Source organism: Callorhinus ursinus, unplaced genomic scaffold (assembly GCF_003265705.2).
Source record: "Callorhinus ursinus isolate GAN/ISIS: 27379988/994484 unplaced genomic scaffold, GSC_fseal_2.0 scaffold65, whole genome shotgun sequence".
NCBI lineage: Eukaryota > Metazoa > Chordata > Mammalia > Carnivora > Otariidae > Callorhinus > Callorhinus ursinus.
The window spans coordinates 5826757-5843701 of record NW_027397127.1 but is presented as its reverse complement, the minus strand read 5'-3'; the positions used below and the strand labels follow the sequence as shown (position 1 = coordinate 5843701).

Below are 16945 nucleotides of genomic sequence, written 5' to 3'. Positions count from 1 at the left end.
GGTTTTTTTCCCAAATATTGCCCCACTGAATCTCTAAAAAACATACATTTTGACTTCCCCCTAGGTGGTCATTCGCCTTGCTCCATCCTACTCCAAATGAAGAATCTCAGTTGCCCCATTGGCAGACGAGATCCTAAGCATTGTTAACTGATCTTTGAAAGCCCCAGAAAGAAAATTCCTGGTAGTGTTACTTCCACCAGAGAAATTTGCCAAGCCAGTTGTACATGCCTGCAGTCAATAAAAATGCTCCAAAGTGTTACTAGGCCAAGAAATAAACAATTTAAACCACCTAAAATAAGTGGTTTCCTAGCCTCAAGAGCCTCTGTGAAAGGTGAGCCTACAGAAGTACTTCAGATCTGCTTCCCTTCTGTTCATCAAGGGTGCGAGAGTGAATGCTTAGACTGGAGATTACAGAAGATGGGACCAGCTCTAAAGCCAAAGGCAGTCTGAGATGCCTCGCTACTTTCAACCAGGGCCAGATGGAGCCTACCAAGAGGTGACTTTTTAAAGGCGATACTTTCTTTTGAAGTAAAAGTGTTTTCTGGTTGATTTCCTCAGGGCCAGTAAAGTGCTTGCTATTGCCAGTTTATCACAAGCCACAACAGTAAACCAGATGTCAGATCTTTGTCATTCTCTGACACAATAATTTGACCCTTGCTTAGGCTCTAAGGAAGACTCCTCCTGATGCCTCAGTAGCAGCAAAAGTAACACCTCACATTTATATAGTTCTCATTAAAATGTCATTCATCACACATCATTTCATCTGAGCCTCAGCAACCCTGATGTATTCAAACAGTGCAAGGAGTAGTTTCCATTTACAGATGCAGAAGCCAAGCCTTACAAAGGTTACGTGACTATCCTGAGGTCACCGAACAGGTTACTAAGTTCTTTTTCACTCAAAACCTAATCATCACCTTCTAGTCATGAAAATACCTGTGTCAAAAAAATCAGAAATCTGTGTGGTGGAGACTCTTGGCACTACAGAGGTTTCTGTCGCATGAGAACTTATAAGCTGCATGTTTTGGGAACCTCAGTTCCCAGTTATGGATGAGTGTTTTTCACAGCAACTGAGGTCCCTTAAAATTAGCCCTTGGGCACAAGGGACTTACAGTGAATTCACTGTACTTCACGATACTCTTGTCTGTCTGGTCTAAGCCTCTGCAGCTAAAGAAAACCTTGTGAGTCTGGCCTGGTGCCCACCTCACTTGAGCTTCTTCAGGACTCTTGAATCCAGACAAGCTCCTGGAATTTGAATGCCCTAGTCAGCAAACTCTCCAGCGCTACTACTATTCAAGTAGGAACCAGTGTGTCTTGATTGTTATGTAAACCTAAGACTATGCAGATACCATCTATCCTCTGTTATAGACAATGCAGAACGTACTCCTCGGAGAGGAAAATTTCTTTAGTTCCAACAGGAAAGTTTGTCATTTTTCATTACTTTAATATACACTAAACACACAGAGAAGCAACTTGAGTTCACTAACTATAACCTCCATTGGTCATGTTTCACATGCAGGAGCTTTCCTTATTTGACTCCCTTCAGCGGAAATTTAGACTGCGAATCAGATGAACAAACATCAAGCCAAGTGGGCCAAGCAGTATGTGGTTATTTATCAGATTAGAGAGGCAGGAAAGGTTAAAGACAAGTTGGAAAACATCTAGGCTAAAATAGGGCCCTACTTAGTTTATAGTAATCAGTATAGCAGCAAGCCAGACTTTGAGATTACTAGGTTTGAATATGTTCTTAAAGTTGACTGTGTACTTTCAGATGTGCAACTGTTGCCCATCTTAAGGCCAGCAGCAGTACAGAAAGCTGCCCCCCTCTCCACGGAGTGCAAAGAGATAAGAGCCTAAAGCCGTTCTCAGAAACACATCCTTCTCCTGGTCTGAGAAACCAGTATGTTTTTTCTGACCTCTCCGACCTAGCAGAAGCAGCCATGGGCACAAGACAATGTGCTATACAGCTTTTTTCCTTGCAACTATCAGTTTTGCTTCATCTATTTCGAAGATCTGTTACTAGGTGCATAAATATTTATGATTGTTATGTCCTGTTGATGAAATGATCCCTTTATCGTTATGATAACGGTAATATGGTGAAGAAAATGTTAATACTCTTTGCTCTGAAATCTACATTGATAGCAATATAGCCATCCAGGTTTCTTTGTGTTAGCATGGTATATTTTTTTCCGATCACTTTACTTTTCATCTTTTTTCTCTCTGTATATTTGAAGTACATTTCTTTTAGGCAGCAAACAGATAGTTGGATCTTGCTTTTTTATACATCGACCAATCTGTCCTTTAGTAGACCAGATTTAATGTGGTTATTGAAATGGTTAGGTTTAAATCTATCATCTTGCTATTTGTCTTCTATTTGTTTCATTTGTATTTTGTTCACTTTTTAATGCCTTGTTTTGGATTCACGGAGTGTTTTTTCTGATTTCATTTTATCTTCTTTGTGGTATATTAACTATAACATTCTGTTTGATTAATTTAGTGACTGCTTTAGGGTTTAATTTATCACAATCTACATTGAAGTTATATAATACCACCTCACTTATGCTTTAAGAATGTTAAAATAGTATACTTTCAATTCTCCCCTCCTGAGCTTTGTGCTGTTATTTTCATACACTGTAGCTTTAATGTTATAAACCCCATACTACATCCTTATTATTTTTGTTTAAACAGTTCATTCTCCTTTTTATTTGATATAACTTACATACCATGAAATTCACTATCTTAAAGTATGTAACTAAATGGTTTTTAGTATATTGACAAAGCTGGGCAATCATCACTAATTCCAGAACATTCCATACCCATTAGCAGTCACTCCCTATTCTCCCCCCTTCTCTACTCCATTTCTCCCTCCTTCTCTACCCCAAGGCAACCACAAATCTCCTTTTGGCTTCTAGAGATTTGCGTACTCTGAACAAACTGATGGTTGCCAGAGGGGAGGGGGTGGGGGGTTTAGGGAAAATGGGGGAAAAGGAGTGGGAGGTACAGTCTTCCAGTTATGGAATGAATAAATCATGGGAATAAAAGGTACAACATAGGAATATAGTCAATGGTATTATAATAGCTTTGTGTGGTGATAGACAGTAGCCATACTTGCGGTGAGCATAGCATGACATATAGACTTGTTGAATCACTATGTTGTACACCTGAAACTAATGTAATGTTGCATGTCAACTACACTTCAATGAAAATAAAATACAATAGATTTACCTACTCTGGACATTTCATATAAATGGAATCATATTTGGGCCTATTTTTTCACTTACCCTAATGTTTTCAAGGCTCATTCATGTTGTAGCATGCGTCAATACTTCATTGCTTTATTTTTTTTTAGTTGAGGTGAAATTCACGTAACATAAAACTAGTAATTTTAAAGCAAACAATTCAAGTGGCATCTAGTACATTCACAATATATGCAACCACAGCATCTATCTGGTTCCAAAACATTTTCATCATCCCCAAAAGAAAGCCTCATACCCATTGAGCAGTTACTTCCTACTCCCCAAAGCCCCTGGCAGCCACTAATCTACTTTCTGTCTCAGTGGATTTACTTATTCGGGATGTTCATGTAAATGGAATCATAGAATATGCATGGCCTTTTTTGTCTGGTTTCTTTCATATAGCATTGTGTTTTCAAGATTCAACTACATTATATACCACATATGAATACTTCAGTCTTTTTTATGTTTAATAATAATTTATTTCATGGATATACCATGTTTTGTTTATCTATTAATCCATTGACATTTGGGTTGTTTCCATCTTTTGGTGATTGTGAATCATGCTGTTATGAACATTCCTGTACAAGTATTTGTTTGAATCCTCGTTTTCAATTCTTTTGAGTATATACCAAGGCGTAGATTTGCTTGGTCATAGAGTAAGTCTATGTTTAATTTCTTGAAGAATTTGTCAGACTATTTTCCAATAGCAGATGCACCATTTACATTCCCACCAGCAATGTACAGACGTTCTAATTTTTCCACATCCCTTCTGAAACTTATTTTTCCATTTTTAAATTATAACCACCCAATGTGTGTGAAGTGGTCTCATTGTGGTTTTGATTTTAATTTCCCTAATGATTAATGATGCTGAATATCTTCTTGTGTGCTTGCTGGCCACTCTTATATCTTCTTTAGAGACATGTCTATTCAGATATTTTGCCAATTTTTAAATTGGGTTATTTTCTGCTTTATTGTTGAACTGTAAGTGTACTTTATATATTCTGAATATTAGTCCCTTATCAGATGTATGATTTCCAAATATGTTCTCCTATTTTGAAGGTTGTCTTAATTCCTTGATGGTACCCTTTTACGTACAAAAGATTTTAATTTTGGTGGAATTCCATTTATCTATTTATCCTTTCGTTGTTCTTGCTGTTGTTGTCATATCTAAGAAACCATTGCCTACACCGAGGTCATGAAGATTTGCCCCGTTTTCTTCTAAGAGCTTTATAGTTGTAGCTCTTACATTTAATTTTTTAATTCACTCAAATTAATTTTTATACATGGTGTGAGGTAAGGGTCCAACTTCGTTCTTTTGCATGTAGCTATCCAGTTGCTCCAGAACCATTTGTTGCAAAGACTATTCTTTTCCCCCATTGATATCTTGGCATCCTTTGAAAATTCAATTGACCATAGATGTATGGGCTTATTTCTGGACTCTCAATTCCATTCCACTGATCTATATGTCTGTCTTTATGACAGTACCACACAGTCTTGCTTACTGCAACTTTTTAGTAAGTTTTGAAATCATCAAGAGTGAGTCTCCCAGCTTTGTTCTTTTTTTTTTTTTTTAAGATTTCTGTGTTTGACAGAGTGAGACAGAGAGAGAGAGGGAACACAAGTAAGGGGAGTGGGAAAGGGAGAAGCGGGCTTCCCGCAGAGCAGGGAACCCAATGCGGGACTCCATCCCAGGACTCTGGGATCGTGACCTAAGCCGAAGGCAGACGCTTAACCGACTGAGCCACCCAGGTGCCCCAACTTTGTTCTTTATCTTTTTCAGGATTGGCTATTCAGGGTCCCTTGTGATTACATATGAATTTTAGGATCAGCTTGTCACGTATTTCAAAAACAACAACAAAAAAAAAACCAAAGAAGTCAGCTGGGACTTTGATAGATTGCATTGAATCTGTGCATCACTTGGGGAATATTGTATTTTAACAATATTAAGCCTTCCAAACCATAAACACTGGATGTCTTTCCATTTATATAGGTCTCTTTAATTTTTTTCAATGATGTATTATAGTTTTCAGTGTACAAGTCCTGTACTTCTTTTGTTTAATTTATTCCTAAGTATTCTATTCTTTCTAATGCTACTGTAAATGGAATAGTTACCTTAATTCTCGTTTCAAATTGTTCATTGCTAATGTATGCAAATATAATTTTTTGGATGTTGATCTTATATCTTATAATTATACTGAATGGATTTGTTAGCTCTAATAATTTTTAGTGGATTTTTTAGGATTTTCTATACATAAAGTCATGTAATCTGCAAAAAGAAATAGTTTTATTTCTTTCTTTCCAATCTTTATGCCTTTTATTTACTTTATTTGCCCAGTTGATCAGGACAGAAACCCTAGCTAAATATTTAATAGAAATGATGAGAGTGGACATCTTTTTCTTGTTTCTAATCCAAGGGGGAAGGTTTCAGGCTTTCACCCATAAATATGATGTTAGCTGTGGTTTTTTTCATAAATGCCCTTTACTAGATTGAGGAATTTTCCTTCTACCCCTAGTTGTTGAGTGTTTTTATCATGGAGGGTTGTTGGGTATTGTCAGAGTCTTCTTATGTATCAAGACAATCTCGTGGGTATTTTTTCTTCATTCTATAAATTAGGTGTATTACATTGATTGACTTTAATATGTTGAATGAACCTCATATTCTGATATAAATCCCACTTCATTGTGGTGTATAATCCTTTTAGTGTGTTTTTGAATGTGAGGATTTTTTGCATCAGTATTCATAAAAGATACGGATCTGGAGTTTTCTTGTAGTGTCTTTGTCCGGCTTTATTATCTGCATATCACTGGCCTCATAGAATGACTTGGAAAGTGTCCCTTCCTCTTCAATTGTTTGGAAGAGTTTGAGCAGGATTGGTGTTCATTCTTCTTTAAATGTTTGGTAGAATTCACCAGTGAAGATATCTGGTCCTGTGCTTTTTATATGTTGCTTAATTGGATTTGCTAGTGGTTTGTTGTTTTTTTTAAAGATTTTTGCATCTATATTAATAAGCAGTTTTCTTTTCTTGTGATGCCTTTCTCTGGTTTTGGTAACAAGATTTTGGTATCCATGAAGTATTGGCCTCATTGAGTGAATTGGGACGTTTTGCCTCCTCTTCCATTTTTTGGAAAATTTTGTGAATGATTGGTGTTAGTTCTTTAAACACTTGCTAAAATTCATCCGTTATCTGGTCCTAGGCTGTTATTTGTGGGGAAATTTTAACTATTTAATCTCTGTATTTGTTATATCTCTTCAGTTTTTCCATTTCTTCTTGTCAGTTTTGGTAGTTTGTGTTCTTCTGGAGATCTGTCTATTCCATCTAGTGTGTCTAATTTGTCTACATACAGTTGTTTATTATTTTATAGTTATTTTTAGTCTGTAATGTCGGTTATTTTTATTCTTTATATAGTTGTAGTATTCTTTTATAATTATTTTTATTTCTGCAACGTCAGTAGTAATGTTCCTTCTCTTATACCTGATCTTAATAATTTGAGACTTCGTTCTCTTTTTTTTGTCTTGGTCTGTCTAGCTATAAGTTTGCAATTTTGTTAATTTTTTTCAAAGAACTTTTGATTTTGTTGATTTTTTTCTATTGTTTTTCTACTCTCAACTTCATTGGTTTCCACTCTAATCTTTATTATTTCTTTCCTTCTGCTTGCTTTTGGTTCAGTTTGTTCTTTGTGTAGACATTTTTTTTAAGTAATCTCTACACCCATCGTGGGGCGAGAACTCATGACCGGGAGACCAAGAGTCACATGCTCTGCCCACTGAGCCAGCCAGGCACCCCTTTGTGTAACCTTTTAAGGTAGTAGGTTAGGTATTGATTTTTGATCTTTTTTTTTTTTAAATATAGGCATATACAGCAATAAATTGTTCTCTAAACACCACTTTAGTCATGCTCCATAGGTTTTGGAGTGTTCTGGTTTCGTTTTCATTCATCTTCAAGTATTTTCTAATTTACTTTGTTATGTTCTCACTTAACCATTAGGTATTTAAGGATGTATTTAATTCTATGTATTTGTGAATTTCCCAAGTTCCCTGCTGCTAATTTCATTCTGATGTCAGAGAACAGACTTCGTATGACTTCAGTCCTTTAAAACTTATCAAGACTTTTTTATGAGTTAACATATGGTCTATCCTGGATAATGTTCCATGTGCTCTTTAGAGCAATGTGTATTCTGTGTTGGGTGGAGTATTCTATAGAAGTTTATTAGATATAGTTGATTTATAGTGTTGTTCAAGTCTTCTATTTTCTTGGTGCTCTTATGCCCAGTTGTTCTATCCATTATTGAAATTAGGGTATTCAGGTATCCAAATATTATTGTTAGATTGTCTATTCATCAATTCTGTCAGATTTTGCTTCATGTATTTTGGGACTCTGTTGTGATATATATATATATGTATACATATATATATCCATATACTCTTATACAATGTCTTTCTATTCTTATAAAATGTCTTTGTCTCTAGTAACAACTTTTGTCTTAAAAGTTTATTTTGTTTGTTATTAGTATAGCCAGTGCATCTCTCTTTTTGTTACTCATTACATGGTATATTTTTTTCTATCCCTTGACTTTCAATCTATTTGTGTCTTTGAATTTAAAGTGTGTCTCTTGTGGACAACACAAAGATAGACCATGATTTTTATATCCATTCTGCCAATCTCTTCCTTTTGGTTGTATTGTTTAATCTATTCACATTTTTTTTGAGAGGGAGAGAGTGGGGGAAGGGGCAGAGAGAGAAGGAGAAAGAGAATCCCAAGCAGGCTCCATGACCAGCATGGAACCTGATGTGGGGCTGGATCTCATGGCCCTGAGATCATGACCTGAACCAAAATCGAGAGTTGGATTCTTAACCAACTGAGCCACCCAGGTGCCCCTTAATTCCATTCACATTTAATGTAATTACTGATAATGTAGGACTTGTGACTGCTATGTTGCTCCTTGTTTTTTATATCCTATGTCTTTTTTGTTCCTACATTTCTCCGTAACTTCCTTCTTTTGTGTTAAAAAGCATTTTCATTCCCTTGTCATTTTTTAAATTCCATTTATTTGGAATTATTTTCTTCTTGTTTGCTGTGTGGATTACAATTCACATCTTAAATGATAACAATCCAGTTCAGATAAATGGCAACTCAATTTCAAGAGTATACAAAAAGTTTTGCTTCCATATAAACTTCATTATCTGTCCCTCTTTGTGCTTTTATTATAATACAAATTACATCTTTATACCTTGCATGCTCATCAACACAGATTTATAATTATTGCTTTATGCAACTGTCCTTTAAATTAGGAGAAAAAAGAGTTACAAAAAATATACATATATACTCTTTTTTTATAGATTTTTAAATTTATTTATTTATCAGAATGAGAGACAGAGAGAGAAAGAAAGCACCAGCAGGGGGAGCGGCAGGCAGAGGGAGAAGCAGGCTCTCTGCTGAACAAGAAGCCTGATGCTGGACTTGATCCCAGGACCCTGGGATCATGACTTGAGCAAAAAGCAGACGCTTAACATGGACTGAGCCACCTAAGCATCCCCTCTTTTTGGTATTTACCTATTCAGTTACCTGTACTAGTATTATTTATTTTTTCATGTGGATTTGAGTTACAGTCTAGTGCCCTTTCATTTCAGCTGAAAGTATATACCTTTTAGTATTTCTTATTTATATTTATGTATAAATATAAATATATATGTATATTTTAGATTTTATTTATTTATTTAACAGAGATAGCACGAGTAGGCAGAGCGGCAGGCAGAGAGAGAGGGAGAAGCAGGCTCTCCACCGAGCAGGGAGCCCGACGTGGGGCTCGATCCCAGGACCCTGGGATCATGACCTGAGCTGAAGGCAGACGCTTAATCTACTGAGCCACCCAGGCACCCCAATATATACATATATATAATATAAAATATTTTATATATATATTTCTTCTATTTCCATATGGTGAATTTTCTCAGTTATTGTTGATCTGGTGATGTCTTACTTTCTCATTCATTTTTGAAGGATAGCTCTACGACAATAGGATACTTTGTTGATAGTTTTTTTTTCTCTTAGAACTTTGAATATATTGTCCCAATAATTCTAGCCTCCTTGGTTTCTGATGAGAAATTGCCTAGTAATATTATGAAGGATCCCTTGTACATGATGAATTGCTTCTGCCTTGCTGCTTTGAAGATGCTATCATTGTCTGACTTTTGACAATTTGATTCTAATGTAATCTTGGTGAGATTTTCTTTGAGCTCTTTCTATTTGGAGTGCATTGAACTCTTTGGATGTGCAGATTAATGTATTTCATCAAATTTGGCAGCTTTTGGTTACCATTTCTTCAAATATTCTTTCTGCCCTTTTGTCTCTCGCTTTTCCCTCTGGGACTCCTGTTATTATGGGTATTGGTTCACTTGATGGTGCTCCATAGTTCTCAGATCGTTCTGTTCCTTTTTCTTTACTCTTTTTTCTTTCTATTCCTCAGACTGGATAATCTCATTTGACCAATCTTCAAGTGTGCTGCTTCTTTCTTCTGCCAGTTCACATGTATTGTTGAGCCCCACTAGTGAATTTTTCATTTCAGTTTTTGTATTTTTCAACTCCAGAATTTCTTATTGGTTCTTCTTTTTATTTTTTAAGTACTTGTTTACTTTTTTCTTCTTTTTTTTCTAATTTTTATTTAAATTCCAGTAAAAATATGGACTGCTTAATGAATTTGCGTGTCATCCTTGCACGGGGCCATGCTAATCTTCTCTGTATCGTTCCAATTTTGGTATATGTGTTGCCAAGGTGAATGCACTTATTGGTTCTTTTTAAATAATTTCTATCTCTGTATTAACATTCACTATTTAGTGAGGCATCATTCTCATATTCTCATCGTTTCCTTTACTTTTGGGAAAACTGAAATTGCTGATTTAAAGTGATTGTCTAGTTAAGTCTGAAGTCAAGGCTTCCTCTAGGAATTGTTTCTGTTGACTACTTCTTTTCCTGTATATGGGTTATACTCTTTTGCTTTTTTACATGTCTCAAAATTTTTTTCTTGAAAATTGGAAATTTAAAATAATAATGTGAGGACTTTGCATATCAAATGCCCCCCAAAAGTTTTGTTGGTGTAGCTATTTGTCGTTGCTTGTTTGTTTGTTTAATGATGTTTCTGTACTAATTCTGTCAAAATTTGTATTTTTTTTGTCATGTGTAGCCACTAAAGTCTCTGCTTCACTTAGATTAGTGTCCAGATAATTACTTTACAGAAATTTCCTTAAATGCCTGGAACCAGTAAATCTCCCAGCCATTGCCAAGTGGCTCTGTGAGCTCCCTGGGGCACAGCTTCAACTCTCAGCCAGGCAGTTCACAACCCTCTTTGAGCCTTCTCCTCCTGCTGGTATAGAATCCTACAGGTTAGGCAGTGGTGAGACCTTTGTCTTTTCAGGTCTCTCATGAGCATGTGCACAGCCCTGGGCATGCTCCCATCACTACCTGTTCTGTTTCTTCTAGGTTCACAGAAACATTTCAGAGCCTTTCAAAGCCTCCTATGGACATCACATCTTCTAGATTTTCCTTTTAAGATGTTTTAGTAAGCTTATTGTTTATCTCAACTGTTATCTACAGTCTGAGGCAGTTGCCATATTAAACAACTAATACTGTTTGATTTTCACAAATGCCCCCAGGGAAAAGTTCATTGGCACTGGCACACCTCTGTGTTAGGTCAAATATAGACAAGCTTTGTGAGTGCATTCATCCTGGGAACCACCAAACTGGTCAGTAATGGCAGTCATTTGGGAATGAGGCTTTGAAGGAGCTCCTACCCTTTTCTGCACACTCCAGTGGCTGCCAAGTGGCTGGATTTCACAATGATTGAGGGCTATTAGTATTCCAGGCTACCACATAGCTGAGCATAGGGAGATGGGAATAGGGCAAGTGAAAAAACCACAAAGGTCAGTGTTCTTACCAAGATTCAACTGGTTTTTGTGGGTTTTGTTTTGTTTTGTTTTTTTGAGTAAACAGTTCCTGGATTGCTGCAAATCTTTGGTTAACTTTTAGAGTTCTAAAAAAGTTGATTCTGACAATTTTTGTCAGTCTACTCCTTGGTTTTATTGGGGAAAGAAATTTCAGAGGTCCTTATATTCCCACTGATGTTCTCAAGCATCCTTTAAAGACGTTTACATAATAAGAACAATAGTTTATAAATTTACCCATAGAGTTTCCATTTTCAGTCACTTCATTCTTTTGTGTAGATCTCTATTTCCATCTTGTTTAATTTTCCAAGCATTAGAAACTCTTGTTTCTCTTCAGATCGCATAAATCTTTCGCCTTTTACTTCCTTTCTTTAAAGAGTAGTCCACTGGTGCCACATTCTTTCAGCTGTTATGTATCTGAAAAAGTCTTTATTTCACCATGGATTTTGAAAGCTCTTTTCACTGGGTATAGAATTTTAGGTAGACTTTTTAAAAAATCCTATCAGAACTTTAGAGATGTTGCTCTGGTGGCTTCTCACTTGCATAATTTCTAATGAGAAAGCTGCTATCATCTTTATCTTTGTTCCTCTGCACATAATGTGATCATGGTGTGTTTTGGTGTAATTCTTCGTGTTTCTTGTGTTTTGTTTTTATTAAGCATCTTAGACCCGTGAATTTATAGTTTTCATCAAATTTGGAAAAAAAATTTGTCCCTTATTACTGAAAATATTTTTCTGGTCTCCCACCTCCCCCTCCTCCTGCATGGACTTCAGTCACGTATACTAGCATATTTGAAATTGTCCCACAGTTCACTAATGCCCTGGTCATTTTTGTTACTTCTCTTTTTTCTTTGTTTTATGTTGAATTGACTTTATTGCTATGACTTCAAGTTGAACAATCTTTTCTTCTACAATATCTTATTTGCCACTCATCCCATTTAGTATATTTTTTCATCTCCAAAATTATAGTTTTCATCTTTAGCAATTCCATTTGTGTCATTTATATATCTTCCCTTTCTCTAATTAACTTTTTAATATATGTTATAAAAACTGTTTAATGGCCATGTCTACTAATTCTATCATCTGTGTCATTTCTGGATAGGTTCCCATTAATTTTACTCTTCATTATGGGTTCTATTTATGTTTTGTGTTTTTGCATGCCCACTAATTGTTTTATTTGGTGCCAGACATTGTGATCATATTTTGTTGAATGTTGGATATTTTGTTATCTTATAAATATTCTCTAGGTTTTTTTTTCCTGGAACACAGTTAAATTATTCAAAAGCTGTTCCTTTCAGATCTTATTTGTAAGATTCCCTAGGTAAGTCTGGAGCATTACTCAGTTTAGGGCTAATTTTCCCCAATACTGAGGCAAGACCTTTCTGAGTATTCTATCCAGTATCCCATAAATCTTGAGGTTTTCCATTCTGGTTGATAGGAACATGTCCCACTTCTAAGCCTGTGTGAGTACCAAGCACTGTTACCGCTAATCCTTTCAGGTGGTTCTTCCTATGGCCTCAAATAATTTCCTCCCATCCCTGGTGTGATCAGTATTCTGCTGAATACTCAAGGAGGACCCTCTACACACCTCTGGAGTTCTCTGTGAAGATCTTTCCTCCATGGGATTGTATCTCATGAATTCTAGCCATCTTGACCTCCTTGTGCTTAGAAGTCCATCTCTTTAATTCAAGGGGTTGGCTTAGATTTCCCACCCCTGCACCATGGTCTGAAATTGCTCTCAAAGTAGTAAGACAGGGCAATTGTAGGGCTTACCAAGTTTGTTTCTCACCTCTGAGGGATCACTGACCTTTATTAGTTGATGTCTGATATCTTGAAAATCCTTGTTTCATATTTTGAAGGATTTTTATTTTGTGTTTTTTCAGGTGGGAGAATAAATCCGGTCTGTCTTGGCCAGAAGTAGAAGTCTTCTATCTCATTACTTACAATGATTTGGTGCCAGCTCAGAGTATAAATTCATTACAGTAACACATCAAAATCAGTCTAGAGGATTTTGTTTACTATGTGGTACATAGGGCTTTCAATGTAGGGTCATCTAGTATGCCTTTTGTAATATGACTATTTGTATTAGGATAGGCTGGTCTTTTGTCTCAGTTGTGATTTAGCAATTGGAGTTTCAGATAAGATTTTTTCTCGCTAATTCTGGCAAGATAAAGTTTTACTTTATCATAAGTGGGGAAAGTAGAAAATTGGCTTAAGTTTCTGAATCCACAAATTGAAATATTATGAGCACCTTTGGTGTAATGAGAATTTCTTGGTGGAGCTGGACAGGGAGGGAGAAGAGAAGATTCTCTTTTCAAAACTGATGTGGCAAACTCTCATTTTCCATGGAGTATCATGGGTCATAAACTCTAGACTAGAAAGAAATATTTCCAATCATTTTATCCTATCTTCCTGCCAGACTTCTTATCGGGACTTTAATAGATGGGAAGGGTAATTAAAATAATTTCTCCAAGGGAGACAAGTGGGTGAATAGATAAATAGTTGGAAGGGTGGTAGGGCTTGGTCTACACCATGTCTAAGATCCCTTGTAGTTCTAAACCCAATTCCAGAATGTCAACTCTATACCAACCAAGAGTCAACTATAGTTTTCTAAGGTGCTAAGGAACCAGATTAGAACCCTTGACAACTCCAATGTTGACCAAGTATCGTTGTCACACCCCCACAAAAAGACATAGTAGTCTTGCAAAAGAGATTTTTTGCAGTATCGACATCTTACATGGGTTATATCTACTGTGTAATTAATGTGATATATTTAACTATAATTCTAAGCACTGTCTAAGCACCACCTTCCTAGAATCAGCAGAATCGTAACTAACATAAAGAAGAAAAAAAATAGAATAAGAAAGCAAGGTCAGACAGATGGTTCCTAAACTGCTTCTAAGAAAGTTAAAAGAAACAGTAACAAAAATATGAGCACGAATACAGGCCTACATGTATTCAATTCCCTGAAAATGATGCAGAAAGTGCAAAAATGTTGAAAAGCTTCTTGGAGTTACAAAATGAACTCTAAGTCTCACATTTTTCTGTAGACATTTAAGAATCCGCTTTCCATTTCAATATTTCTTTGCTCCTTTTGTTATTGAAATGCTAATTCAGATGATTGCCATACAGAAGACACTGTAATAGATATTCTGAGATTGAAAAAATGAAGGAGGGGATTGCTTCTAGTTCAGTTCTATGGACCCAAATGTTTAATATTAAATTAAACCAGTGATCTCCTCTTAGGTTCTCTGGACTTTATTCTAAATAAGTTTCCTCCATTTATATAGCACACCACTGATGTTACTGACAAATTCCAATGTAACATGCAACAGTGGTTCCTAATTGCTTTAGCATTTATCATGCACAAGAGACAGGAGGAAAGTTGTCTCATTTTGTACAGCTCCGTTGCATTTCTTATCTCTGAAGTACACTTAAGCAGCAAACTGGGACTTAAGGTAGCTGCCTGAAAACCAGCACCCATTAACATGCATGTCTTGGAGGGAAAATGAATTGGTTTTTCTCAAACAGAATACAGTTCAACCTCGTTCTGTGCATTGATTTTGCATAATTTCTCTTTTGCACATTTTATAAATTAGGGGTCCTGATCTGGCTTACCCACACAAATTCTCATACTCACATTTTCCAGGTTCTGCCTTTGGGCAGTTTTGTTTTCAAAACATTAAAAAAAGCATTTAGGTGCATTTCCAAGATGCCTTTTGGGTTCAATTAGCACCTAGTAATATTTTTCTAAACAGTCACTGGAGGTGCTTAACTAGTGTGTACTAGTGCATGTTTTACCTGATAAGTTTTCTGAATAGATTTTATGCTTTAAAGAAACAGTACCACTTCACATCCTATAGTGAGCATGTGGTTAATATGTAGGAGACCAGGGGAGTGGAGCCGCTGAAGTTCTGTAGATCTTTCCAGCTAATGAGTTCCGCTGACTGTTGAAACAGCCACACTGGCTATGACTACTCTTCCAGGAGTTCAAGTCCCATTAAGATGTGAATCACCTATGAGGAATCCTTAATCTTGGGAAACAGAGGGTTGCTGGAGTGGTGGGGGGGTGGGAGGGATGGGGTGGCTGGATGATGGACATTGGGGAGGGTATGTGCTTTGGTGAGCGCTGTGAATTGCGCAAGACTGTTGAATCGCAGACCTGTACCCCTGAAACAAATAATACATTATATGTTAAAAAAAAAAAGAAGAAAAAGAAGATAGCAGGATAGGAAGAATGAAGGGGGGGAAATCGGAGGGGGAGACGAACCATGAGAGACTATGGACTCTGAGAAACAAACTCAGGGTTCTAGAGGGGAAGGGGGTGGGGGGATGGGTTAGCCTGGTGATGGGTATTAAAGAGGGCACGTACTGAATGGAGCACTGGGTGTTATACGCAAACAATGAATCATGGAACACTACATCAAAAACTAATAATGTAAGGTATGGTGATTAACATAACACAATAAAAAAAAAAAGATGTGAATCACCAAATGAGTACACAGAGATTGTGTAGTCTTGGTAAGCACAGATGTGCCCATGTCTTTGAGGGGCTGTTTGGGACGAAGAAAATACATTTGGACTGTGTCCTGACAAATACAGATTGCCTCTCTTAAAGTGAAGACTAGGGCTAGAGTTCATATATAATCTGTGACATTAAAATGTGTGAATGAATATATATATGTGTCTGTATAAATTGGTTTTTAGGTTTATCTCATTTGAGAGAGCGTACATGTGCGCACACACACACACACACACACACATGCACACGTGAGTGGGGGGAGGGGCAGAGGAAGAGCATCTTCAAGCCGACTCCCCGCTGAGCACGGAGCCTGATGATGTCGCGGGGCTCGATCTCACACCCATGAGATCATGAGCTGAGTTGAAACCAAGAGTCCGACGCTCAACCACTGAACCACTCAGGCCCCCCGATATATAAATTGTTTTTAAAGATGGTCTCTGTTGTGGACAATTTCTAATGATAAAGGCAGTCTAATTACACCCTCCCATTGTGATATTCTTTACCCACAACTAAGGTCAAGTTGCACAATGAGCTCAACTGTCTGCAAATATACAATGTAGCTTGTGGATTATGCACATAATGTGGGAACCGACTCCCTACCCTGTTCCCCATCTGATTCCACAGGTCCTTCCCCCATCACCCATTGAACCTTGGTCGAGCATTGGTCCCCAAATCTTTACTTTCACTGCCCTTCTGTGTGGCAAGGGCGATTTGGTAAGGCAACCAGTGAGAGAGGCAATTATTTTTCTAGTGTTCCTTTCAATCTTTGGTTTCTGACAAGGCCGGCAATATAATTTACTAATAAGTTCTTGATATTTGACCCATCCATCCTTCTATATTCCATCAATGCAAAACCGTTTTCTGTCTGTTCGTCGGTGAGTTTTTTATGCACTCATATTTGCCTTCCCGATGGTTAAAAATAAGCCTATTCAACCCTTGAACTACATAGATTTGAACTGTGCAGGTCCACTTACACATGGATTCTCTTAAAAAATAAATACACTACAGGACGATAAATGTATTTTCTCTTCTTCATGATTGTCATTGTTGTAATAATGTCTTTTTAAAGAATACAGTATGTAATACATATAACATACAAAGTATGTGCTAATGGACTGTTTCTGTTCTCAGTAAGGCTTCCGGTCAGCAGCAGGCTCTTAGTCGTTAGCTTTTGGGAAGTCAAAAGTTAGATGTGAATTTTAGACTGTGCAGGGGGTCGGGGCCCCTGAAGCCCTGTGCTATTCAGGGGTCAACT

At 36.9% G+C, this 16945-nt stretch overlaps 1 non-coding gene across 1 annotated transcript; it reads right to left on the bottom strand.

The window, feature by feature from the left end:
• Positions 1 to 9905: 9905 nt before the first annotated feature.
• Positions 9906 to 10011, bottom strand: LOC112810235 (U6 spliceosomal RNA). The gene has a single exon (XR_003204784.1). It is a non-coding gene; the product is annotated as a U6 spliceosomal RNA (small nuclear RNA).
• Positions 10012 to 16945: the final 6934 nt, after the last annotated feature.